We start from the raw sequence: 26,149 nt of genomic DNA on the forward strand, positions 1-26,149 counted from the left end.
GAGCCTGAAGAGCCACTTGCACCTTTCTATGCCTAACTTACTCAATAAACATAAGCCCTGAATTTCACTTGTGTAGCATTTTAAATGCCCCTCCTGGAAGATTCCTGAGCACTGGAGCTATCTCATTAAGTCCCTTAGCATTGAAACAAGCCAGGATTAACAAGCGTAAGGGAAGGCGTGCCCTCTGGAAACCAGCAGTTCAAAAGAACCTCTTCAGTATGGTGTGTAACAGACACCTCAAGGGCTGCAAACTCTTTCTAAAAATAGCTTAAATTTGGATACAAAACACCATTCTAAACAGAGCTTTATTTTGGAGAGCTTGAACTTGTATACAACTAGCTGGCTAAAACGGGAAAGAACTGGAAAAGAATAGGGAAAAGAACAAAAATCAAAACAGAATATGAGTAAAGCAGGCAATGAAGCAACAGAATCAGCCACCCTGAATTCAGCAGTCAATAAACTAAGTTTAGTGTTATACTAATTAACATCCCACCTTTTACCTTCCTTATCTTGTCTTATACAAAGAAAAATTATCTTAAATTTGTTCAAATAAAACTCATTAAAAAATTTCAATTATCAAATAAATCCACCAAAGAAAAAAAAGTGACATCAAAATAAAATCTGCATAAAATCAGGTTAAAGACTTAGCTACCAAATAATACTTGCCAAAATACATGCCTGAACTATGTGACACTCCATGTCCCTACTACCCATGGAGAAGACACACAGTGCTTTACTGATAAGGGCTCTGGAACATCTCTGTGGTCTGATGGGAATCAGAGACACAAAAGAGATCTCCTGCCTGCCTCCTGCTGCTTCCTCTCGAACAGTAACAGCGATAACACAGTCTATGCATAGATAATTTATTTTATCCATTTATCCAATGTCCAAGTAAAGGCGTTCCCAGCCCTTATAACGGGAAAGGAGGCTGAGTTAATGCCATCTGCAACAGCGTGTGAGGAGAGGCGAGCAGGAGCCCGCTTGAGCTCAGCGATGAGCCAATTAATTAGCCGAGCCCTTCCCCAGCTGCAGCAAGGCACCTCTCTCATTTGATGACAGCTTCCAAAAACATGAAGCCATGGGTGCCACTTCCTTCACGCTTGTATTTGCTGCGAGCCCAAGCCGCTCCCTGCAGGGTGACGTGCCTTCTGAACCCTCGCAGCACCGTGGGGCTTTCTATGGCGTTAATCCTGGCTTATCCCAGGCTACAGGTGGCTATACGTGGCTATACGTTCAGGCAGCAGCAGGCAGGGCTCAGCCCTGCGCTGTGGGGAGCGCTCTGGCCCCCGTCCACCGGAGCACTTAGCACACGGCTCGTTTGAAACACACCAGCAGTTCTGCTGAAATTCGGAGAGTCACAGTACGGGAAGAGCCAGATTATGCCCTGAAAACACGAAGCTACATTAAAAACAAGTGCAAAGTGCAATTTAAAACATTAATACAATCGTTGCACTGGATCAGGTAAATAGATCCTAGCAGACAACTTGTTCTACAGCACATTAATAGGGTCAGAGAGCTCTCACAGCCTGCTCATGGCTCAGGTATGCTACTAAGTGGATTAAGCATGAGAAAATGGAAAGTTCAGGAATATCATCCATTGCCTCCAAAACCAGAAAGAAAGGCAGAAGCTGAAATCCGAAGGATGCCTTCAGCTCCTGTCCGGCGGGCAGCCTTCTGCACCACAGTGGACGTGCGTGCCCTTCCCTGCACTGTACAAGCTCGCTATGCCTTTTAACAGTTCCTCAGGTCTGGCAAATTTCTCTTCTTTTTGACACTGACATAAGCAATAGAACTGTATGAATTATTCCCCTGAAAATGCTATTAACATCTCAGCACTAAAATTACATTGTGTCAAGCTACAGACAAAAAAAAGTTGCATTTGCCGAGTCGAGAATATTTTTGTAGACTCTGTTCTTCCAGGATAGGATTAAAAAAAATATCAAGACCACTTTTACTTGTGTGCCTAAATATTAATTTACCCTTCAGATAAGAAAAAAATGAAACCAGTATTGCATCCTACTGATATGATCAGATAACCTGAAATGTGAATGTACCATGATGTACTGTTTTTATTTGAAAACAAATCTGTTTTTAATTTCAAGATCATAAATACATCTGTTGCTCAAATGCATCCGAAACAATTCAAATATTTTTTTGTTACATATGGTAATCTACACCTCAAGTGACAACCTCTGCGCTGGTTATCAGCCTACAGGGACAAGATAATAAGTAACTCCCTTGCTTCAAGAAATATTTTATAACACAAAATGTCACTGCTCTGTAAAGCAGTGCTAGCGTATCTTAGCAAAGCGTTTTACCAGTGGTGTTTTAAAACTTCAGGCAATAGGAGCTGTAAGCTAACAGACCTCCAACAACATACCATTCTCAATTTTGCAGCACATGAAACTGTAATGCTCTCACCACTGTAGCTGAAAGCCACAGCTTCTTTAACACCATCATAAAAAATAAATTAGATTTTTTTAAAAAAGTAATAAAACATGAAAAATTAATTAAAAAATTAGAAAAAGTCTAATTAGAAAAGCTTTCACTGGTTTCAGTGAATGCTAGTGCACAAAATCTCCCTTTTTCCACCGCCCAAATCCACATTTATTTTACGAGGTCTGGTGACAAACATTGCTTGAGAAGAGTGGTTCAGGGCTCGGCTTCCTTGCGGAAAGGGCCACGTGCCAATGGTCGCACAGACCTCGTGGGTCTGCACAGCGGGGCTGGAAGCCCCGCGGCCGAGAGGAAACAGGGCACAGATTCTGGGGAGGAAGAGACACCACTACGTGGCCTCGCTGGAGGCCAGCCACGTGGCCGCAGCCTCCAGATGTCAGAAAGAACAAGACGAGGCAGAGGGAGACATCTGCCTGCACCCCATAAGGATGAGAGAAAAGCTAATGAGTGAACTGCCTCTGTGGACTGCATTCAACTGGCAGACTCAGGCTACAGAGGAATTATCTTTTGCCGCGGCTGCAGGAGTGGCTCATGTTCAGAAAGCTGACAAACCTTCAGTGGGAGACCAGCAACTTCAGGTTAAGGAGTCATAAATGTTCCAGAGTCTGAGAAAATAGATGGGGGGAGGACTTAAAACACAGGGCACAGTCAAGAAATAACGAGAACAACTTCACCAGGCAGTACTTGCAGCTTCATGACGAAGTGCAGGATTAGCTGAGGAGAAGGGGAGCTACCTGCACTAGAACAGGAAGGCAGAAGGCAGGAGGGGGGACTTGTCGAAACCATGGAGGATTTTAGTCCGATGCAAGAGTGCTTGAAAGCTGTAAGAAAAAGGATGGTAGAATTGCTACTTTTTACACCTAGATTTGTTCATTGTACACAGGAGACTCTTTTAACATCCCTTTCAGGTGCTGAAACACTCCCAGACACTTTGGTGGTTGTGATGCACGCTGTCAGAAGGATGTTTTCAATCCTTTCACAGTGCTGCAGGACTGCTCTTTATAACACCCTTTTTGCTGGTTATTTTTATCAGTTATCACACAGTTAACATAACAGATTGCTGAGCACTGACCGCTTGTAGGAAAAGATTCAGATCAAAGTACCGCACTCTCTGCTCTGCTTCTCCGGATGCTAGCACTTGCTCCATAAACCAGCTGCTGCTAGGAAGTTCTGCATTTGCTTGTTTAAGAGGGATCCCACACAAGTAAGCAAGGCTGTTCTTCAGAACTGATAAGATTTAGCTGATGATGAATCTGTCCTGTTACGTTGCTATGCCACCACGTCTTACCGCTCCATAAATTACTGAAGCAATCACCCTTCTCCAAGCCACCACCTGCTTCTGTGAGCCACTGCTTTCATACACAGGGAGCTTGCAAGGTGAGCTTCAGATACCGAGCTGCTCAGTATCAAAGGGCCATATGATCTATTAATATATTTATCAAATTCCCCATTTCTATTTCAAAGCTGCTGCAGAATCCAACTGCCCTCATCACTAACAGCCTCCTTCCAACTCCGGGCCTACACTTATACATAGTTTATAGCATTTGGTCCTGAATAAAAATTATTCTTTGGTTTAATGACAGATGGTCTTCACTATTTTCTTTCAAGGATGGTGAAGGCCAAAAAAAAAAAACCAACAAATTAAATTTTGTGACACAATTAAAGCCAAACAAGTTTGAAAAGCAACTGGTGGCAACAAACAAAGCAATAAACACTTCTGAATATGTAAATACGTCCATCAGTAAATGGGAGGGGGAAACCGCATCCTACAGGCTCTTTCACCAGCAAGAACAAGCACTATAGTGACTGAAAAGGCCCACACAAAAGCATAGACACACATGATGCACAAACTTCAAGTCATCACAGCTGATTCATGCCCTCCTACAGAAGTATTGAAGAGGCTGCTGTACAGGTCAATCTGAAGAAAAAAATAAAAAAAAATTTATATTCTTATTGCAGTCCAGTGTCAGCCTCCTTTGAAGGTCAGTTGAGTCATCATTTCCCCACATTATGAAATACAAACAGGAAACAAACCCAAGTTCAATCAGAACTTACTGCATGAGCACCCCTTCAAAGACGATTCGAAGCAACTGCTCCACTGTTCCCTCTGAAAGTCCTGCCATGTTCCCACAGCAGGTGGAGGCTCTCCGTGAGCCAAGCAGCGAGGGACACAGGAATTAGTTGTTGGCAAACTGTGGGAGAGGAGTGGCACCAAAGCAGCGCCAAATCTGGACAACATCCCCATTGCACTACCCCTGCCAGTGCCTGGGAGACACAGCCCAGGCACTCCCCCATGGAAAGCTGCGCTACAAACCATGCCTTCGAGGCACCTCTTCCCATCCTGCTGCCGCTGCTGTGTGACACAGATGAAGGTGCCACTGCAGCCTGGGATGCTTTTTAGGCAGGTGCATTATCAGACAGCTGACCCAGACAACTAAAAAAAAAACACATGGAAGGACATGGGAAAGATCATGCATCACAGGCAATGCATGGTGACACCAACAGCCTTCCTTTCGGGACAGGCATGTTTCATCATATCGTACCTCCCCCTACCCACTGCTACCCTTCTGCAAGCAGCGCGAGACGCCTTCATTTTCTGGAATAAAGGTTACATCCAAACCCACTTTTACCTCACAAAGTCAGTCCAAAAAAACCCACTAAGGTTAATAACTGTCCTCCTGACCCTTCTGAAAAGGGTAATTTTCCCAGATCATACTGGACATGGTTCAAAGAATTATAGAATGGAGATAAATAAAAACACACACAGTAGGCAGTTGCTGTAATAATATTTCATGTGTGACCCACAAAATGTGTCTGGAAAAGACTCACAGAAGGAAAAACAATAAACAGAGAGCTCAGACAGATAATTAACGCTGCTAATTCAACTTGTACCCTAACATGTCACTTACTGTCATCTGTATTCAGCCAGGGAATAGATGGCTACAGTTCTCAAGCGCTGCTAGTAAATTATTTTCATGGTGCCCTTTCCCTCATAAAGAAACCACCACGGTGACAGAAGATGCTTGTGCTGCTTTCTGAGGGAGAGGTTTCAGGGTGGGAGCGCTCCCATCCTGAGAGGTAAGTAGCAAAAAGCCTTGGACAGCAGAAACTTTGACTTCCACACAAACGATATTTCATTTCAAACTACTTATTTTTTTCACCCTTTTCGCAATGCCCATCTACCCATACCCCTCCATTATTCCTGATTTCAGCTCTATTTTTATGCCTTAAATATGTGCGAGAGCACATAAGCTGGCTCCTAAACCGTCTTGCTGGTCTTTGCCCAGCATCTCCCCTTAAACCTATTCACCTATTCTTTTGCTGGATTATGAATTTTAACTTAACCATATACTCCATAAATAGACAACAAGCCCCACAACCACACCGAAAACACATATGTAACACTAGTTTATCACTTGTTAGGGTAGGCTATGAGATACATGCTCTCCCCAGATCCCGTGGATTTGGAGAACTTTAAGAGAGTGCAGAAGAGCTCTGACAAACCTCCTGCAGACATCACGTAAGTGAAGCAGCCTCCTGCAAAAGTCTGCTCCTCTAACCTGTACATAATTTTCTTAACTGCAAAATTTCACATCTGAACAGCAGCAAATACAAAAGTCATAATTTATGACACTGCCGAGTGACTTTTCTCTGAAACCTCAGTGTTAGCTTTGACAGTACAGTTACTGTCTCAAGATGGCCGGCCTTCTTTATTCCTTGCCTTTTGCTCCCCTCAAAGCCTGTCCCTTCCGATTTCCCTCCAAATGCAGGCCATCAAAAGCAATGACAGGCTTTTCCTAACGAGTTTGTGCCAGGGCAGAGCAAGCACCCTCCTCTCAGCGGTCGGGGGTAGCACCACCTCTGCAGAAATGCAGCGGGATACAGCCAACAGATGCTCATGGATTTGGGAGCATGAATCAGACATGGTCAAGGAATTTTGAGGCTCTTAATTCTTATACTTAGCACAATTCCCCCGATAGACTGGGTGGCACATGGAGACCCACACTGTACCAGCTACAGACAGGTTACGCTGGAAACACTGCCCATATTAAAGGGGGCGGAAAAGTGATCAAAGGGGTTTATTTTTATTTAGTTTGCATAGCAGAAAACTCCCTTTGGGAAAAACAACATAAATTTTAAATGAATTTCTTGGAAAAGACCTATGGATTTAATTACTGTGGAAAAAAGGATTCACAGAATTTAATCTTAATTTTGGGATACTAGAAAACATTAAAGAGAGTTTGGGAAACTTGCAAAGAAAGTCAGTTTTCAAAAACATCCTGCAATCTCCTAGCTAGAAAGAACTGGTGGGAGTGGGAAAATACATTTGGAAGTCAGCAACATCTGCGCTGTTTGGGCATCAGTGATGGGCGGGAAGGGAAAGGGGAGCAGCTTCAGTGAGGAATGGCTCTTTCTCAAGCCTGGTGGCCCAGTGTGTTCCTGGGTGGGATGGCCAGTCCTGCAGCCATTAAAACATTTCTGAATTGATTTTTCACCTCTCACCAACAGGAAACTGAAACGTTAAGGATTAATGAAAGTATTTGACAAAAATACTATAACTATATAGTCCATCATGCTTGAATTAAATTATTGCAATAATAATTACAGACTGCGCACAGGAAGATTTTTGAATGCACTGTATCAACATACTTAAAACAAGATAAAGCATTCTCAGCACCAGCATAAACAGATTATGACTTTTTTTTGCACATGGATACTCATGCCTTGCTTTGGCTTTCCTCTCCTACATGACATATTTACAGAAAGCGAGAGGAGAGGCAGGAGAAAAGTGAAAGAGCTTTACTTCAGTCCTTCATATTGTTGGGACCTTATCAGTAATAGGCCACTTCATAATCATTAATTCAATTCAAAGTACATAAAACACTGAGAGCAAAAATAAAAGTCAAACATAATCAAAAATTCTGTCAACAATGATATGGCACACAGAAATGTGTTTTAAAAGCAGCTGTGCAAAACAGTTCACAAGCAAAGTTTATAGCTTTCTTTGAATTAACCAAAGAGAGTAAATGTTAGCAGTCTCATACAGCTCAGCGAAGTGATGATAATATGACAGGACTATTTATCCTCTGAAATAACCACAACTCTCCAGGAACAGCTGAATTAGCCTGTACCTTATAAATGGCTCAGGACTACAGACTTATGTAACAGCAGCGGATGCATGCAGCCCTCCACTGGGTAGCATCAGAGTCAGAAGCTTCACCTTTCTCTAAGCAAGCCATTAGACTGGGGCTGTCCACCAAAGGCTGGGACCACCATATGATGCCACTCTATGTGGCATTACCATGGGCCCTCTAAACACAGAAATGAAATCCCCCCCTTCTAAGGCCATATCATTTCTGAAATGGTGAAAGCTTCTCTGTGTTTGTCTTTTTTGAGCACCAACTTGATTACACCCAAACACAATGGAGAGAAGTTCCTAAATCCTGCAAGATCACTTTTTTTTTTTTTGTTAAATAATCCATCTTCTTACACACAATGTTAATATACTGGAAAAAAAATTAATAGTGCCCTCAATGTACACTGCAGGTTTATATCTATTCTTTTATTTTAAAGAGCTGTTCTTCCTTATTGTGCCCATTACAGAAAGCTGACAAGATTCTCATTAAAGAAAATAAATCCATTTTGAATTGTTTCTACTCCTGTTCTGGTTTCAAAAATTTGTACTAGAACTTTAAGAAAATGGTGAGCCTGGGCTTGAAATGTCTCAAGCATGTAAATTTTCCAAACAAAAGAAATCTAAGAGTATTGCTGCTCCAGAGCTGACTCACATGCAGAGCTAAATCATATGCATGACTATTTTATGACCTTGCTTGGAGTCAACACAAAGTCAAGTTGCACTGCAATTTACATTACCTCCAAACTTCTTTTGGCAAGAACAATCCCTTGATAGTAACTAGCACTATTCTTTTGAGACCTGATTTTCTAACACCAACACCTGCATTCATTTAATCTGAGCTTTTCAGACTCATTGGCATCACCTGCTGCACACGCTAATGCATTGCTCCAGGCTCTTGTTGGAAAGCTTGTCTGATGCCTCAGTTCTCACGGGATTTGCCACTTTGCAGCAGATCCCTCACTTCTTTTCCCTCTCCCTTGAGCATGATCACACCCACAAATCTTTTGAAAGCCTTCAGCTGCTCTTTGATAGCTGTTTTATAGACTGTCCAACTTGGTAATTTCATGGTTTTCTTAAATGAAAAATGTTCTCTCCTACCATTCACGTAGCAAAGCCAAAATATCAACAACCTTTCAGGAAGCAAGAGCAGACCATGGGATACTTTAAACACCTCTCCTATGTTACTGCAGTGCTACCTGTTTCTACGTGGAATATTTTTTTCCAGGCTTTTGAAGTGAAGCCACCTGGAGGAGGCAACACAGGAGGGGCTCAGCTGTGCCAAGCCACAATATAGCTTAGAGAAAGAATTAAAGACCAGCAGACTATGGCACTGAAATGTAGTAAGAAGGTTATTATGCAGGATGTAATACAAGCTGAAATCTGGTCAGGGTAACCCCAAACGGCACTTTCTCTTTTATTAGTACAAATGGTTGAAGCCTTGCTGTTACTTCTCATCCAAAAGGTTTCAGCTTTAGTGCATGGCACTGATTAATTAGCACTATACAAGAAGGTCCTGCATAATGCATAGTCAACCCATTAACTTCACTTGGCTGACGATGAAACTCAGACCGTAGGTCCTGAAAAAAGCTATATATTCTCCAACGGGAAATAATTTCTACACCACTAAAATGTCCACATCGCTGTTGTGAAACACTGACTACTTAACAGAGCACCAGTACATTCATTTTACTTAGGAGAGGAAATGAAGAATGTCTAATCCATGGAAAACTAGATGAATGCACACATTAAAATTAGTATTGCTCTCACCAAAGGGAGAGTGAAGATACTAGAATTAACAAGTATTTGGAAAAAAGCTACCACAATGAGTAAACATAGACAAGACTAGTGTCGCACTATATTGAAGCACCTTTTTATTTTTACAGTTGCTCCTGTGTAAGTTGGCTATGCAAAAGATGCCTAACAGAGGCAAAGTTTTTTTTTAATAGTTCAGCTAGCATAGTTAACATGAAAGGCAATGAGCAGCACAAGCTTGTGCAAACCAGAAAAAAATATAGAGAAATCACATTGTACAAGCTAATTAAATGGATATTATTGATATACATTGCACTTTTCCTGTAACAAATAGAAAAAGCAGGAGATGGTCCTAAAAGTCTTGCTTCTCCAGATACTATTTTTTGCAACCTCCTATTTTTAATAAATTTAACATTATGCTTATATATGGAAGGGAAGCAGGTAGAATACAGCACTGCAAGCCTGTTATTGCTATGAATGTCAAACCATCAGGCAAACAAAAGATCTGAAGAACAACACTGATTTGGTTTAAGTGCTGGTATAATTGAAGACTTTCATTTTTATTGTGCCACATAATAACAGTGGTTAAAGTACTGTATCTCCCAGCCAGAAAGATTCTACCGTTTAGAGAGAGCCTTTGTGCACTTAAAATGCAGAGCCATTTGAACAAGCGCAGTAGCTCAAGAGGTGCAATTGCCATAGCTCCAACAAAATAAAGAGAACTATAGGAAGCACAGAGCTCTTCATGCTTATCTTGGCCTGTTTTTAAAATAGGAAATAACAATATTGCATACACAGTCAGCTCCAGAGGGTAATATATCCTCTTCTAAGATAAGTATCTAAGGCAGATATAAGAGAAGAACTGCCTCCTGGAGTCGCCTGCCTCTCTCTATTGACAATTGAGAGATGCCAGATGAATCCTATTCTTATTGTCAAGATCTGCGTAATCAGAGGTGCACAGTAATGGATTCAGAACACAGATAAAGCACGCCATTTAAAAAATGGTGCAGGTTTTATTTTAAAGGAGAGAAATTACTTTCCAGGTTTGCTCATCTCTCACAAGAGGATGATCCTTTCTTTTCCCCTGAACCACTCCTTTTTTGAAGTGTTTCTGTATAATTTATTATTTTCTTTTGTTTATATATGAGTGCATGTCTATATATATTCCCTAAAAAGACAAGTTAATGACATCCAGCAAATTAACAGCAATAGCATATAATAATGCTTAGAATAAATATGTCTCACTAAGCCAGTGGTACCCATTATTCAAAACCAGTATCCTGATGTATCTAAATTATTATTTCCTTAATATTTCATCATGACAAAGAACTACTTTTGATATCAATTCTATTCACAGCAGCATTTCATCAAATAATTTAGAACAAAAATTAAAATTCTCCAAAAGAAAGGCCTACCCACAAAAAAATTTAGCCCAAATGAGTTGCTGTAAACCACTGTAAAATGCACTTAATGCACAGAAAATGCATTTGTAAGACATGATTACGTAAAGCTGTAGAAAACAGTATAATACAAAGGGAAATAAAATGAGAGGAAAGCTGAAAAAGAGAAGTGTTACATCGTTTTATGAAAAGCAGAAGTTAAACTTTAACAGAAAAAAATATTAAAGATTAAGTTGCTTTTGTCAAAAGCAAATCCACAAAAGACAAAGTCTTTAAGGTTTTGAAGATTTTATGCTGCTTTACTTCTATGTTAATTTTCTGACAAAGAAGGGTATCCAGTAACATTTCAGTGTAACCAGGGAGTCCAGAAAAGGGAAAATTACCTATGAACAGTACTTATTCTATCAAAGTATAACTGCTTCACTTTTAAAAATCTGTACTGTTCTACTTTTCTAGCAGCAGTTCTGATCTCAATGAGATATTTCTGTTCCAGGTAATAGACTGACAATATCTACATGCTTTTATTGACAACAGTTTTTTAAAAATCATATAAATTTCTAAATAAATTTATTCAGATTTAATGCAGAGCTCATCTAAAAGCAGTTGATGCAGAATTGAACTGTGGATGCCTGCTGCAACAGCATGAATTAAACTTATGAAACTCATTCCTCCCCTTCTCAAGCACTTCATTAGTCCTTTCAAACCCTTAGATTTTGTTTCTCTTAGCTGAAATATGTAAATTGCTTTTCAAAAGCTGTGTCTTTTCAACCAGTGTTTCCCCTTTTCCCTATTTCTACTGTTGCTAATGTCAGCTAAAAGAGCGTAATTAAAGTGAGAGGAGATATAGGAAATACATGCATTTGATCAGTGGGAAGTCACAGAGCTGCAGTGATTCTTACCTGATTATTTTTTAAATTGTGCTTTGCAAAGCTACTTTTTGATTGAGTCTCAAAATGATTATATGTTTAATTCTGGAACATGACCTTATAATAGTTCTCTGCTGTTGGGTAAATTACAGGATAACATTAATATGTTACAAATAATAATAGAAATAAAGTGAAAAACAAACCCATATCTCTCTACAGAGGTAAAGTAAGTAGGGTGGCCTATGTTGCTCAGCAGCTCCATCAGTGACCTGCTGGGTGCCAAAAGGTCCCACTGGCAAACAGGCAGCAGACATCAAGTCAGGGAGTGCCGCCGTGGCTGGCAGCAGAGCCTCCAGCCAGGCTCTTATTCACCAGAGGTTGGAGCCAACAGAAACCTGATGACATTCCTCAAGAAGTGACAGGGTGGGTCTGTGGCACACAATGAGCCCAGGTGGGAAAGAGGACATGAGCGGAGGAGATGGGAAGCTGCGCACAGAAAGGGCAGAGCCATGTCTGCCTGCACCTGGGTGGGTGATGGTCACACCTGGGGTGGGGGGAATGTGCCCAGGGGCCTGACAGCCAACTGCTGTCTCTAATTATTCATGAGTATTCCAATTATTTAGATGACCAGAAACATTTTTTGCTGTCAGGCTTTTATTTTTTATTTTTTTATTTTATTTTTTTCTCCCTGATTATCAAAGGACAATTTTCTTCTCCTGAAGTTGAGGCCACACAGCTTTTAAACATCTATTATCTTGTTTATTTCAGAATTATGCTCATATAAAAATCTAGTTCCAACACACATATTTATGTAACATTAACCTCCAAAACAATAAGCAGAAAGGAACTTTGCCTGCTAACTACAAAAAAACAAAGAACAAAATGATCATTGCTCTAAGCAGTAAACCTTTTTTGGTCTTTTTTTTTTTCTCCTCCCTAGAAGTCTTTATTGAAACCTTTCTGTGAGTACCTCTGAGAGTTACCAAATTCAGGCTTCTCAGGGATGCAGGAAGCACTATGTGGTATGAAAGTGCCCACCAGACTGTGCAGGTTCACAGGAAACTGATGTTTACGTTTTGTTAAGAAGAAACGTAATTCCATTTTCTAGTTACATTTTTAAGTACTTAATCCTAGGAAACTTAGGGGTTCTAATTTTCATAGTAAACATTTAGCACATTTTCCAGCTAGGTATCCAAAACCGTCCCAAGGTATATGCCCCAGATATACCCCCCACATTATTTAACACTCTTTAAACTCCCAAAGGTGAAATTAGTTACACTATTTAACAGGCTGCTGTAAAGAAAGTGTAAGCATGCAGCAGGGGCGATGCCACACGCGGTGTCACCACGTGCCCCCTCCTGCCAGCCTGGCTGCCCTGAGAAATGATGACACAAGCACAGCAGCCTTAAATTTAGAGGTTGTAGTAAGCAAAAGTCTGAGGCGAATCATCAAAATATAGTGACCACTGGGTCCTACTTCATGTAAAAGAGCTTCCGCAAAACTCGTCTGTCACCACTAATCAAGAGAAACCCAAGAGATATAGTGAGGATGCAATGGCTGGCATCGCCTGGCCTCCAAGCCTGAACACAAGTGATGCTAGTCAGATCACCCGGACACATCTTTTGGTGCTGTGAGCATGCTGCTGTAAGGACACAAATGGGTAAAGTCAACTTGATTTGGGATTACCTGAAGTAAAGCCACCTCTCCCTTCCAAAAGATCTCTGAGTTTGTTGCACTACTTTGCTGCAGCTCAGCAAGGTTTAATTTGGATGGGAGGAACCGGTGCTAAGGCACCAAAGGCAGTTCCCCATGGATACTGCTCTCCTAGGTCACACACCATCTAAAACACTTCCAGCTTTCCAGGAATCCTCCCCTAGCAGACTGATAATGGGCTGGATAGTTCTGTACTGTGTCTTGGTTTTTGACTGGAAACTTTACCTTCACAGCAGGAAAATAAAAAAAAACGGGTCTGCAGCACATGTAGAATATTCTTACGTCACTAACTCTTTAAGGGGAAAAATCTAGATTAATATTCCAAGAACAAAAACAAACATTTTTACTAGCTTTTGCATATGCCTTTTTTACCCTAATAAAATTGGCAAAACCTTGGTCTTTTGTGGAAAATGGCTGCCATTGCATTATTATTCTATCCTTTACAATATCGTTTATAGCACAGTAGAACAACTAAAGATTATTAATTCACTGGATATGTTTTTATGCAAGTTTGCTGGGACTTTAAAATAAGCACTTTAAGAGCCTGGTGCAGTTAAACAGTATAGAATTTAAACATAATACTAGCATTACCATACTGCATCTTCTCTTTCCAAATATGTTTACTCATTTACTTTTTTTTTTAATGCATAAATCCCCTGGAACTAGTTACTTGGCACTAATTCAGAAGAAAATCACGCAAAAATGCAAACCTAGAGAAACTGAAGGTATTTCACCGTTTCCATTCAGATAAAGCAATTTCTTGCAGCACTTAATTTAAAGCCATATCTTACTACCTTCACATTACTGGGACACTAGTTAAGAGGAAATAAAATGATGCACTGCTCCGTTGGCTAGCACATCAGTCAGGACAAACTGACAGAAAATGGTTAGTTGAGATTCCTTGCCAATAGAAAATCCTTAGCAGACAGCACATCACCAGCAATTCCTCCTATGTTACTGAACTGCTTTAACCAATAACTAACTTTGAGGCGAGTTTCTCTGTGTTTTTTAAAGCTGCTTTGGCACAAGACTTTTTACATAGGGTAATCCTTCACAGTATCAGCTTGATAACGAAGTACGGAGGAGTGTGGGAAAATGAAAGGAAAAGGGTAAAGGGGAATCCTAACTTTATTTGAATGTTACATTCAAATGCACAACATTAAAAACCTAGTTCAAATTCACCAGAATCAGAGATTTTAAAGTCAAATGCTAACAGTTATTCATTTGTTTCTGTTTATAAGCTGCAGGCATCTCAGTTCAGGCTGTATCTCAATAAGATTGTGATCACTAGAATAAATAACGCATGCTTCATTTTGATTCCTTCCATGTACCTGTTATGTCATTTATTCTGGCATCCAAAGGAAGCCCATGAAGTGTTCAGAAAGCCCAGCTAGCAGTTGGCATGGCAAAGAGGACAGATCCAGATTCAGTGAATGCATCTTTGTGAGCACTGATGGAGTAACGCCCCAACCAAAATCAGTCTACAGAATACTGAATTTCCACAAGAAGAAAGCAATGGAAATAACAAAAAATGGATTGGTTTTAATACTTACTAATAATGATTTACAGTTCAAGAAATGGAATGTTACTTCAGATACAACACTGTGAACTGCAATGAGCTATCAGCACGGAGATGCCAAAACTAGAGTTCAGAAGCAGAAGTAGCCAAAACCCAAGCTTTCCATTACTTAGTGTTGGTAGAGGAGGTTTCAGTATGCTTTTTGCCATAGATTGTTTCGAGTGTTTTGAGCTGAGAAATGCATCTGCAATCAAGATCCAGGGCTAGGCCTTTTCCATGTTTTGTTGTTGCTGGTTTAGTATGTGGTGGGTATTTTGTTTGGTTGGTTTTTAAGTCGGGTAACAGAACTTTAACACCACTGAGCAGTTGCTGATGTTGTTCCTACCAGTTGTCTATGTTACATAACACTTCAAAATACAGCTTATAGGTCTTCGGACTTTGGGATATCTAACACAGTTTTTTTATTGAGTTTCCTACGCTTATTTTCAGAGTGCCTTCCAAGTAAGTTGATGAGACTATGTACTTAAAATTCCCTGGTAATTCTTATAACTTAACATATGGTCTGATCTACTTATCTTGTTTGTAGATGTCCTGACCTTTAATGTTTTATATATTCTCTTTTTAATTATCATAAATGTCTCCTAAACAGCACCTGGCATCTGCTCTTCACAGCTTTTTTTGTCCTCCTGTGCTGACTTTACATATTCAGTATTTAAAAAAAAAACCCTTTAAATATTAAAATACCATATGAAGTTTCTCAATATACAGGAGGCAGTTCAGATTTTGTTTGACTTTTTGTTTGTTTTTAATCTCAGAAGAGCTGACCGTGCTTTTCAGCCACAAAAAAAAAAGCCAAAATAGCTATCAGCTAGTCTAATGCAAAATGAAGTTACAGTGGACAGTCAACATCTAGATGCTGATGTATAATTTTGTATTTCCAGTACTTATAAGTCTTTCCATTTCCTTTTCAAGTAACTTATTGTATCTCACCACCTCCTCTAAAAGCCTGACTTCATCAGCTTAATGTGTCTTTCTGCAGTAGGTTTACCTGGTCTAGCTACTGGAGTATGAGATTCCGGAGCAAACTGGAACTACTATTATTACCTTTATTTTGCAGATTCTAAATGTCTATTGCTGCCTTGAATATTCCTTCCTCTTCCGTACGTTTTGAATTCAACAAATAAGGACTACTTAATCTCACAATAAAATTGCTCAAGCTACTGTAGTTAGTAGTGGTAGAAAATCCTCTAGCATTCGTGTCATGTGTGGCAACATTCAGTTTACTTCCTGATGCCCACCTTAGATTTAATCTGGTTAGAGGGAAGCTCTGGGCTAAGCTTCTGGGCTTTTCAGAACCTACGTTGAGTCATGAGTGGGCATGATAGTGAACGGGAGACCAAGACGGCCTTCACACACGTCCTCTCTTTGCTTGAAGGGTATGACTGCAACAAGAAGTGATCTTGATGAAAAGACTGCCAAAGCAAGCATTGTTTTTTTTTGTTGTTTTGTTCTGGTTTTTTTTTTCCCTTTTTTTTTTTTTTTTAGTTGTAAGGGCAATGTAAAATGACATTTCTTAAACAAGAATTTAAGACTGCATCGCTATTTTATCTTTTTTTAGTTTGGTCGTGAAGGAAACACTGTGGACTGTATTCTGTTGGTGGACACAGGGAGCAATTGCAGTATAATGTGGTGCGGCAGGCCTCTGGAAAAGGAGACCAAATCCTGTTTGCACATACAGGACAGACATCCTTTTCTCTGTTTAAAGAAGTTAGTCCTTCCAGCAGACCTATCACAAAGTTATTCCATCATGAATCAGTGCACATTCAGGATGCAAAAACAGACTCAGAAATGCATGGCACATTGCTGATAAGGAAGAGGAGAAAAGAAAAGGTCAAGTCTTTGAAGCAAATCAGCTCATTCGACAAATAAAAAGCCTGGTTAGGGAACAATGCAGAACTCGATGAATACCCGGGGAACTGCTTCTCAGAATCAACAGGTGCTAGATAACCCATCAAACAGTATCCGCTTTTTTTTTCCCCCCAATAATTTGCCGGTAGGAACAAGTGAGGTGATGTTTTCCTTTCTATTTATCTGGTTCTCCGGTGTCAGAGTGGTATGGGTAGTACCTGGGAGACATGTCATTTGAAATGCAAAGCCAGCTGCAACTGTAAGAGAGGCAGGCGGAAGATGCCTTCCAAAGGATGAAAAAGGCGTGCTATATATCTGGCCATTTCACTGTGTAAATAACTTACTTCCACCAAAAATAACAGTAACCAGTTTCGTTGGCAAATATCCCTATCCATTTATACGGGATATTTAAACATGTCTTTCCATTATCAAGTGTAAACACATCTCTGGAAACTGTATTGCCTCTGTGTCACTTCATTACAGTACTTAAGCATATCATAAGAATGGCTTTGACTAATGCCATTAATTTCCCTCTTCTGTTCTCACGGCTTGCATCTCTGCTTTTCTCCGTACTTTTGCATACTTCTAAGGACTCTGAAATCTAGAACAGGAGTAGAAAAGGAGGGATACATTTCATGCAGGCAGTGTCACATCTTTTCTTTTAACTTAAACCCTAGCCACAGGCTTAAGGTAAGAAACATTTACAGATTTTAACAAAGTTATTCAGCTATTCCTGAAAATTCAGTACCAATCTCAAATAAACTTTGCGGTAAGAGCCTAGTCAAAACCCTCAAAAGGGAGAAGAGGGAGACAGATAGAACTTTAACCTCAAATACTTAACCTGATATTTGGGCAGGAGACTGGGCTGCTATTTCTGGTGTATTAAAGAGCAGTCAGTGGAACATTATGATATCCAAATTTGGTTTGTCAACGTTGAACTTGTGTTTAGCCAAATGAATAACTAGTGCTTTGGATCTCATTATTGCATGTCTGGACACTGTGTAAATCAGAAGTGATAGTTCAGTTATACTATGAGGAGCCTTGCTTTTAATATTATTGTTTATACAATACTTAACATTGCTCACGAATACTACAAGCAGAGTAATTGTAGGCACAAAATACAGACACAGTTCAAAAATAAAACCGAAAACTTCTGTCTAAATATTTTCTCCAACTTATTCTTTGTGTTTTGAACTATATTTGTAACACAGCTACAGAGAAGGTAACACATTGTGATGTGTCTGATAGTAAAAAGAGCATTCCATTCAGCTTGAATCTAATTTGACCTAAAATACTACACACTGAGATAAAGACGCTTTCAAGCTGAAGGGAGAGAAAGCATTTCAAGGTGTGTGTAAGGATGTTTGCATAGCTCCAAAATCATCTAAAACGAGAAACATTCTTGTAAGGTTCTTTTTTAAAGTTCAGCTTTTTAAAATATCCTCAAACAGCTAAAGATCTATTTTCTATGCATACTGTAAATAAACAATGCTAGGCTAGTCCATATAAAAGCAATGTGAGTACTACCCAATGCAGCTTTTCTGAAGTAAATGTCAAGTATTTAATAGGTATATGTAATACAAGAACAAAACTCACCATGGACAAGGAAAAGAAGTATATATCATGTTTCAGATGACTGTAGATCATCCAACCTGTAGCCCATCATACCACGCACTGCTGAAAGATTTTGCCATAACCACCAAGATCTAAAAAAAAAAAAAAAAACCACAGAATGATAACAATGAAATAGTGAAAACTGAGTGTTCCCTATTTAAAATAAAGTTCTCCATTTCACTGTTTTTTAAAACATACTTTTTTAAAGACAGAAAAAGCCTGCTGCACACCATCATGATCCAGCAATAGCTTCTCTTGAAATCATTGCAACATTTTTTGCTCAGATATTTCATCCGCAGTACTTTTGAAGGTTTTTCAGCTTTCAGACTTTTCAGGATTCAGATTATTTATTCATTGTTGTTTTATGATAACTGTTTTATGCATTTTTACTCAAATCAGTGGTTGCGAGAGCTAAATACTTTATCTTCCTTTTTGTGTTTTTAAGCAGGAATTCACATTGCCAAACTGCGCCAAAGCACAAACTGCATACACACAAATTAACTAAGTGCAGGGAAGAGCAGAGCTGCCTGACTGGGGCTGGCACCCGTGCTGACAGGAGGCTGATGATGCCCACACTTCGCCTAACACTCAGCACGCTGCTAAACTTGGGTAACGAGCACACACCAAGCAAGGAGCACTCCTCTTCCATCAACAGCAACATCGTATTCATCCCGATCCTGTTTCACTACATGTGAATGCCAGAGCAATGCAAAGCTCATTGGAGGATCTGATTTGGAGTTGTATTTTTCAGTCCAGCTGATGTGCTGTAAGGCAGGAGAGGTGGGCTCTAAGCCAAGTGGCTGTACAGCTGAGATACAGCTGATGGATTTCACTGAATAATATGTGATGCCGGCACAATCCTGATTCTCCAAAAAAATCCTTAGAAGAGTGGCTTGAAAAATACTTTTAGAGAACCATTCTTCCATGCTGCACCACAGGAGGTGCAGCAGAAACACTGACCCAGAAATTGAACAAATCTGGGATTTTTTTTCATTCAAAGTCAAAAAGGCATGGGAGAGGTCTGACGATTTTGAAGCATCCCATTTAATTATTTCCAGATTTCAGGAATTTCTCTCGAAAGAGGCTTTTTATTTCAGTTGTATTTTATTTCAAAACTGAGGTTAAAATAAAGTCAAGACTAAAGTGAGTGTGTGATCAGAACACTGTAGTTGGTCTTTCACAGAACATTTTGAAACCAGGGGGTCCAAAATACACTTTTAATCAGATACAGAATAAGATTTCAAAAATCTCTTTCAAGCAGGGTTTTATGTTTTCCATGGAACTGTGCAGATCTTTAAAACTATGAAATTGATTTTCTTTTCACCTTTAAAGGGAAAAGCTTAAGTAAAATGAGTGTAATTTTCTGACCATTTTCCACAGATTGTTTTTGTCTGCATCAACCACATCTTCCTTTTGCCCCCCTACAACTAAACTCTGTTAATAGCTGGAGGGCAGCTGCATGACCCCTCCAAACACTTCACCCTTCTGGGCTGCTTTTCTTCTCTAAAAACCTGTTTAGAAACTCGGAATTACAGGCTCTTCCAAGCCATACAGAAATTTATGAAAATTGAATGGGTAGAAAATGTCACCACATTAATTTACTACAACCAAATCTTCTTACCCAGATTTATTTTACAATGGAAATAAATTTTTAATTGACATTAACATGAGAATATTTTATCACCATGGAGACTTCTGTGAAAGTCAAAACAAGCATGCTTAGACATTACAGTCCCATCCAATCACTGTTGATGTGTATATTCTTCTAAATAAATACTTTCCTGCACTCATTTTCTAAGGCTCTTTCAAAGGATAAAACTACGTATTTTCAACCAGGGCCAGGCTTTCTGCAGGCTCTCTGCAACTTTCAGCAGATCCTTCACCAGACTGCTTACTGCTCATGCTTCTTGTGTCCCCGCTGTTTTTCAGCACGAGGGAATGGGAATTGGGGAATGTTTCATTCCCCGAGCCAGGTCTGTCTCCCCACCCATTCACCCCCTTGGCTACAAAACCAGCAGCACTGGTGTGAGGGATGGGTAGCGTGGGGGCAGGCAGGCACAGAGGAAAGGCTTGGCCTGGCTCCGCGTGTACCCAAACACGCTCATGCCCCTGTTTTGAGAAATATTGCACCTCTGAAGACAGCATTTCTATGTGTACAAGGGTATTTTAACACAGTGTTGCAAGTTCACAGCTTTGTTATAACATGTCAATGTACTATACAGTAGAAACTTCTAAGATTTACAGCTAACTAAAGGCAATTAAATTCAAATAAAATGTGGAACATCTGACACAGTCAGTTGGGGTCCTTCTGTTCACCGTTTCCAACTCTGAACTCACGAAAGGGCACCAGCCTGGCCTTGCCAAGACAAAGAGGTGAGCAATGGGGTAATCAGATTTTCCCCTCAAGAGCAACCTTTCTTGGACAGGATTAGATCTCAGGTGATTAAAGTACCAAAACAACAAACAACAAAAAAAAACAATAATAATAATTTAAAAAAAAAACTGTGAGGAGACAACTGTCCTCTCTCTTTTCTTTCCTTTAAAAGATAAAAAATTCATGCAATGACTCCGAAAGTCTTTTTTGCTCTGCTCTCCATCAGAGCAGCATCTTTCCCCCCCATTTTCACAAACTTCACGTCTTTGCAATGTGAGGAGCTGTAGGACACAGAAAGCAGACTGCACAAGAAACAGGGTCCAGCCGGACAACAACAGTCCCATTATCTTCCTGAATAATTGCACCTTCTTTAATAATTCCAGCGTTGTGACTTGTGGTAAGCGCATGGCTGTACTTCAATGGAGTAGTAATGTTCACGTGATCGAGCCCTGCATCTCAAATGTGACAGAGCTGACTCACTACCGTGAACTGCAAAGTCACTAAAACATTTTAACAGAGGCCCCTAAGCATCATTTAATCATATTATTGAGGCCTTTACCGTTCAGGTGGGAAGATCTGCAGGGCTAGATGAACAAGCTGCTCTTATGGATGCTTTAGTGACCAACTTAAAACTGAAAATGGCGTTTATACAGTCTGCTGACTGCCTTTATCCTTCAAGAAGACATTTACAAAACTGAAATGATGGAAGTTTTGGCATTCCTCTGTTATTCTGACTGTCGTAAAATTAAACAGCATAAAAGGACTTTCATGATTTCACATACCGTAAGAATACGAAAGAAAAATAAACCTTACAAGGATGAACACCATTATTTGAGTGTGCATGAACAAATAAGGTAGTATCCTCAGTACAGAGGCTTTTTAAAGATGCTACTAAACATTAAAGTTACTAAACTCTGAGACTTCTTTGCTGCAGTCATTTAAGTCATTTTACAACAATAGTAATATTTTAAGCAGGTGTGGGGTTTTTTTTGGTTTTGTTTTTTAAGAAAAAAAGGAACTAAACCCCCAAACATATGAAATGCCAGCAACTATAAATCTGCTTGCTGTAGCCAGTCGTGGCCTGTTGCCAGCCAGCACATAGATGGCACAGCGAGGGTCTGCTTGCATCTTCCCTGATGGCCGCACAGCACCTGGTTGCAGCTCTGGGTGCACGCGCCCGTGGGGAAGAGTGCACTCCCCGCGCACTGGCAGCGTGCAGCCAGCCCCACGGCTCGAGCAGGGGCTGGCACCGGCACCTGCCTCCAGCAGGACAGGCAGCACGCGCCGATTTTAAGGGCAGAGAAATGCAAAAAGATAGTCTCCAAGGCTGGGGTCAAAAATTTTAAGCTTGGATTCACTTAGAGCCACCTTTATACCACTCCTATGCCTCGCCGCTGCCTCTGCAAAAGCGCTTCTAGAAAAGGGTAATTTCTTCAGTCTTATGCAGCCATGTAAGCATCCAGATGGAACATGAATTAGCAATTGATTTCATTAATTAGAAAAGTTGCTTTGAATGATGTAATCATTATTGATAGAAGTAGTTTTCAAGGTTTGTTCTCTATCAAAATCTGTGCCACCATTTCACTAAGGGTAAGCCTTTTTCTAGCAAGCAACCTGCACTGAAAACTAATCAGAAGCCATGGGTTTAGTGTGTGTATTTCACAACCTCTGCAAGACTAATCTTGAAGAGCTAATTGCAAATGCTCAGCTGACACTGATAACATTCAGAGGCCCTCCTATTCTCTCCACCCAGGCCATGCACGCCTGCTCGCTTGCTGCTCACCTCCAAGAGCAGCTCACCCGTGCAGCCTGCTGTGCCGTGGCAGCTTCAGGAGCTCAGCATGCATCCCTCCAAAATACACACTTGCCTGTAACATACATCAATTTTCACTCATCAGAATGCATCACAGAGGAGATCATTTTATGTAAATGCAACTCTATGTCGAATCATACTTCTTGATGCCCTTTCTTTCTTTTCTAAATTGAACCGTGGTTGCTGCCTGGCAGAGCGTTAACAAAAAGAAAGCACAAAAACACAACAGCCTCGTCAGCTCCACGCTGTGCTAACCAGAACACACCGCGTAAATGTGTACGACTGCTAAGGAGCTTTTATGATAAACACCCAACACACAGCTCGTTTTAAATCACTGATGATATTCAAACTGATCGCTATGTATATGATTGTCCTTATCTGCGTGAAAATGTCTCATTGGGTTTTGTTATGCCACAATCTGCACTGATGGCATGTTAAATGCCCATTGATTATTATAACACACTGAAGACTAACAATATATTAATTGTGTACAACAGGAAGAGAAACTGGATTTGTCCCTTTATAATGAACAAAACTGGATCATATCCAGATGACTGCACATTTTGGCCCCTGGCAACTCTCGTAACTGTTGTTTTAATCAAACTTTGTTTTATGTTATGAATATGCAATGGTTTAGATCCGTGGAGTAGCCTGTTATTGCTTGAAACCCTCAAGTTTGTTTTAACAGTGAGACCTTATAACCACAATGCCTAATGAGTGCTGATAAAGTGCTTTTTAGTCCTTATACAAACTCTATTAGCCACTGACCTATTTTCAAAGTGTAACCAATCCAACTCACTCTTCCAACAACAAATCTGCTCCTCAGAGGCCAAAGAATATGATTTTCCATTAAAAAGCTATTTTCCAAAGAGAACAAATGCCCAAAAAATGTAATTAAGCTGTAACTAGGAGCACAGTTAATTAAAAGTGCATCTGGCAGCATGCATTGTTCAAAAAATCTCAATTTTCAAAGATTTGGCTGATATTAACTTTTCAAACAATAGATTTTCGATTCAATCTCAGGAAGGAAGGCCCATACACCTGGGATCTCTGAACAGTAAGCAATGTTTGTAATAGAGAAAATGAGACCGTGAAACAGAAGTTACATTTCCCTTGCATCCTTTATTGCTTTTTTTCCACAGTGATCACCTACCTTACCATATCCTCATTCAGTGACTGCCATGAATTTAAGTCTATCTGCCTCGATGCTTCAATACCATGACATATATAACATAAAACATTTTAATTTGTTTCTAAATAAGAAGGAATTACTGGTGAAGAGAATCAATGTGTTTTGAAATATAGGCAGGATTGTACAGCAGAGTCACTAGTAGTATCCATTATTTCTGCTGAGCATTTATTACAGTATTTGGATGGACATTTTGCTCTTAATTTCCCATTGAAACCATGGCTTGCATCTGCATTTAGGCTATTTACTTCACACCTGCGTGAAGCCTCACGGTGCTACGCTGGGATTTGCCTGTATGGCTTTTAAGCTGTTTGTAGGAAAAATACCTGTTTTGCTGCTGCAAGGGCACAGAACAGCAGAGTCAACATGTCAGTTCATATCAGCAGATGCTGAATATCATCTCCTACATGCACATACATGGGAATAAACTATGCTTTTACTATCATGAGTAACATTTTAAAAAGCTGTGTGATTTTAAAAAGTCTTTCCTCCTAAATCAACCCATGAACTTCCCTTGTCACTCGCTCTCTTCCATTAGCAGGACATCAGGCAAAGAAATAGGGCTAATGTATTTCCTGTGAGAGAGCTCTGTTCTGAGCAAATATGTAATGAAAATGTGACATTCGTTCTCCAGTGCTGCCGTGCACATCCTCTCCGTGACCTACAGATGCTGCAAGACTGACTTTCACAGCAGTATTCAGCCTCTAACTGAGCTCTTGCTGATGGAGGTCAGGAACAGCTGTGCTTTGTCCCTGTCAGCTACCTATTTCTTCTTTTTATGCTAAAGGAACAGTTTTAGATTTATTTTCCACCCAGCAGAAAATGGTTATTTTGGCGCCGCCCCCCCGAATATTTTTAATGCATCAACAGCAGAAAGGAGATAAAGGAGATGCCACCTGCCAAGGACTCCGCTTCTCAGCGCATTGAAATTCTGTGAACAGCCCTGACACTGCTTTGCAAATCAAGCAGTCATATCTTCATCTTCTGTGAACCAAATAATATTTGAGGGAACTACAGAAGCTCCCGTGCAGCATGTAGTGCTACACCACAGTTAAAACCCAACCCAACATTTTCCATACTGTTATTTCCTCCCCTTTTGCCTGTGTGAGGTAGGAATGCTTTGAAGCAAGATGGTAAGGAGCGAAGTCAGAACTGACGGCTTGAACAGATATTCTATGGGCCAGCAATAACAGTTTATTAAGAAACAAGACTAAAGTGACTCCTTATCCAGGAACAAAGTCTTACCCAGCACTGAACTCAGATGAAGTTTGAGAGCAGAACACGGCTCCTCTGGTCAGCTCATCCAGAGAGAGCAGCAACATGGTTGTACTCAGCATGTGCCCGCAGAGCAGTTACTAATCCCTTAATGAATTGGTAATAATTAACAATAAACCTCTAAATATGCCAGCCATGTCATCACTTGTGGAAAAAAAAATAAACAAAGCTTGAAATATGACCTGTAGTGTGTCATAATAAAACCTGTCTGGGAGAAATGAGGTTGGAACAGCTTCATGGCACCTTCTCTTCTTCAACGTGTGTCAACAGCAGTGATGTGGGCTGGGACTCAGCAGTGAGGGGGTGGCTCAGGGTCTGGTTTTACCCTCCTCAAAAGGGTCATTCCTCCTCCTCACTGGTACAGAGCACACCAGACACCACTGCACACTAGCTGGGATTACAAACTAATGAAAACAGCCCTGGTTTCTTGGGAACAAAGACAGAATTTTAAGAGGTGGGGGAAGGAAACGAGCAACTATAGAGCCTTTGGATTACAGGATAAAGTAATTTAAAGGTAATTTAAGCAGACAATAACCAACCAATTTGCAGTGCACACACTGATGTTAGTGTCAACCTTATCGATAAAACTGTTGCACTCATGGCCTTCATGTTAGTTGCATCAGTGGTTTTCACCTGGCAACTACTGATGTAATGTTTGTCTAATGTTCATTAGTTATGCTTTCCCTCATCATGATGCACACAGGTGCTCTGAAGGCCTTAGCTCCAGGGCCTTGGATCTTGCACAGTGTTTTCTACTGATGGATGCAGGTATGAAATGCTGAATCTCCCCCAGAAATACAATAAGAAAAAAATAATAAAAAAAAAAGTAGAGGCACTTCAGAATGAAAAGGAACTTCGTATCTGTACCTTCTAAACTGAAAAAACTCACAAGGGGACGAGCGGAGAAGCAGGCTATTATAAAATCAGAAAAATTTTGCAGATATGGAGATTTGAGAATTACTGGTAAGAAACTTCCTGATAATTTTCTTTCAGAGACACGTGGGAAGTCAAGTATGTTCCCAAAACTCCATGTCCTCCTCTGCTGCCTAGCCATAAATCAATCCTGAGCCCTCAACTCTGAGAGTTGGTGCTGCTTTTTTAGTAAATCATGCTACCAGCTGAAACACAGCCA

The 26,149-nt window shown here is 40.3% G+C and overlaps 1 protein-coding gene across 4 annotated transcripts in view; it reads right to left on the minus strand.

Annotated features, from left to right (window-relative positions):
- CHRM3 (cholinergic receptor muscarinic 3) overlaps window positions 1-26,149 on the minus strand; it is a 283,776-nt gene that overhangs the window by 182,398 nt on the left and 75,229 nt on the right. For 3 of the 4 annotated variants that reach the window (XM_048079920.2, XM_048079916.2, XM_048079917.2), the window contains one exon: window positions 18,349-18,458. The gene's annotated coding sequence lies outside the window, so the exon portion shown is untranslated. Of the gene's footprint in view, window positions 1-18,348; window positions 18,459-22,523; window positions 23,256-26,149 lie in introns of those variants that run through there. The other variant, XM_013201195.3, reaches the window with a different exon arrangement.

Source organism: Anser cygnoides, chromosome 3 (assembly GCF_040182565.1).
Source record: "Anser cygnoides isolate HZ-2024a breed goose chromosome 3, Taihu_goose_T2T_genome, whole genome shotgun sequence".
In the NCBI taxonomy this organism is placed as follows: Eukaryota; Metazoa; Chordata; class Aves; order Anseriformes; family Anatidae; genus Anser; species Anser cygnoides.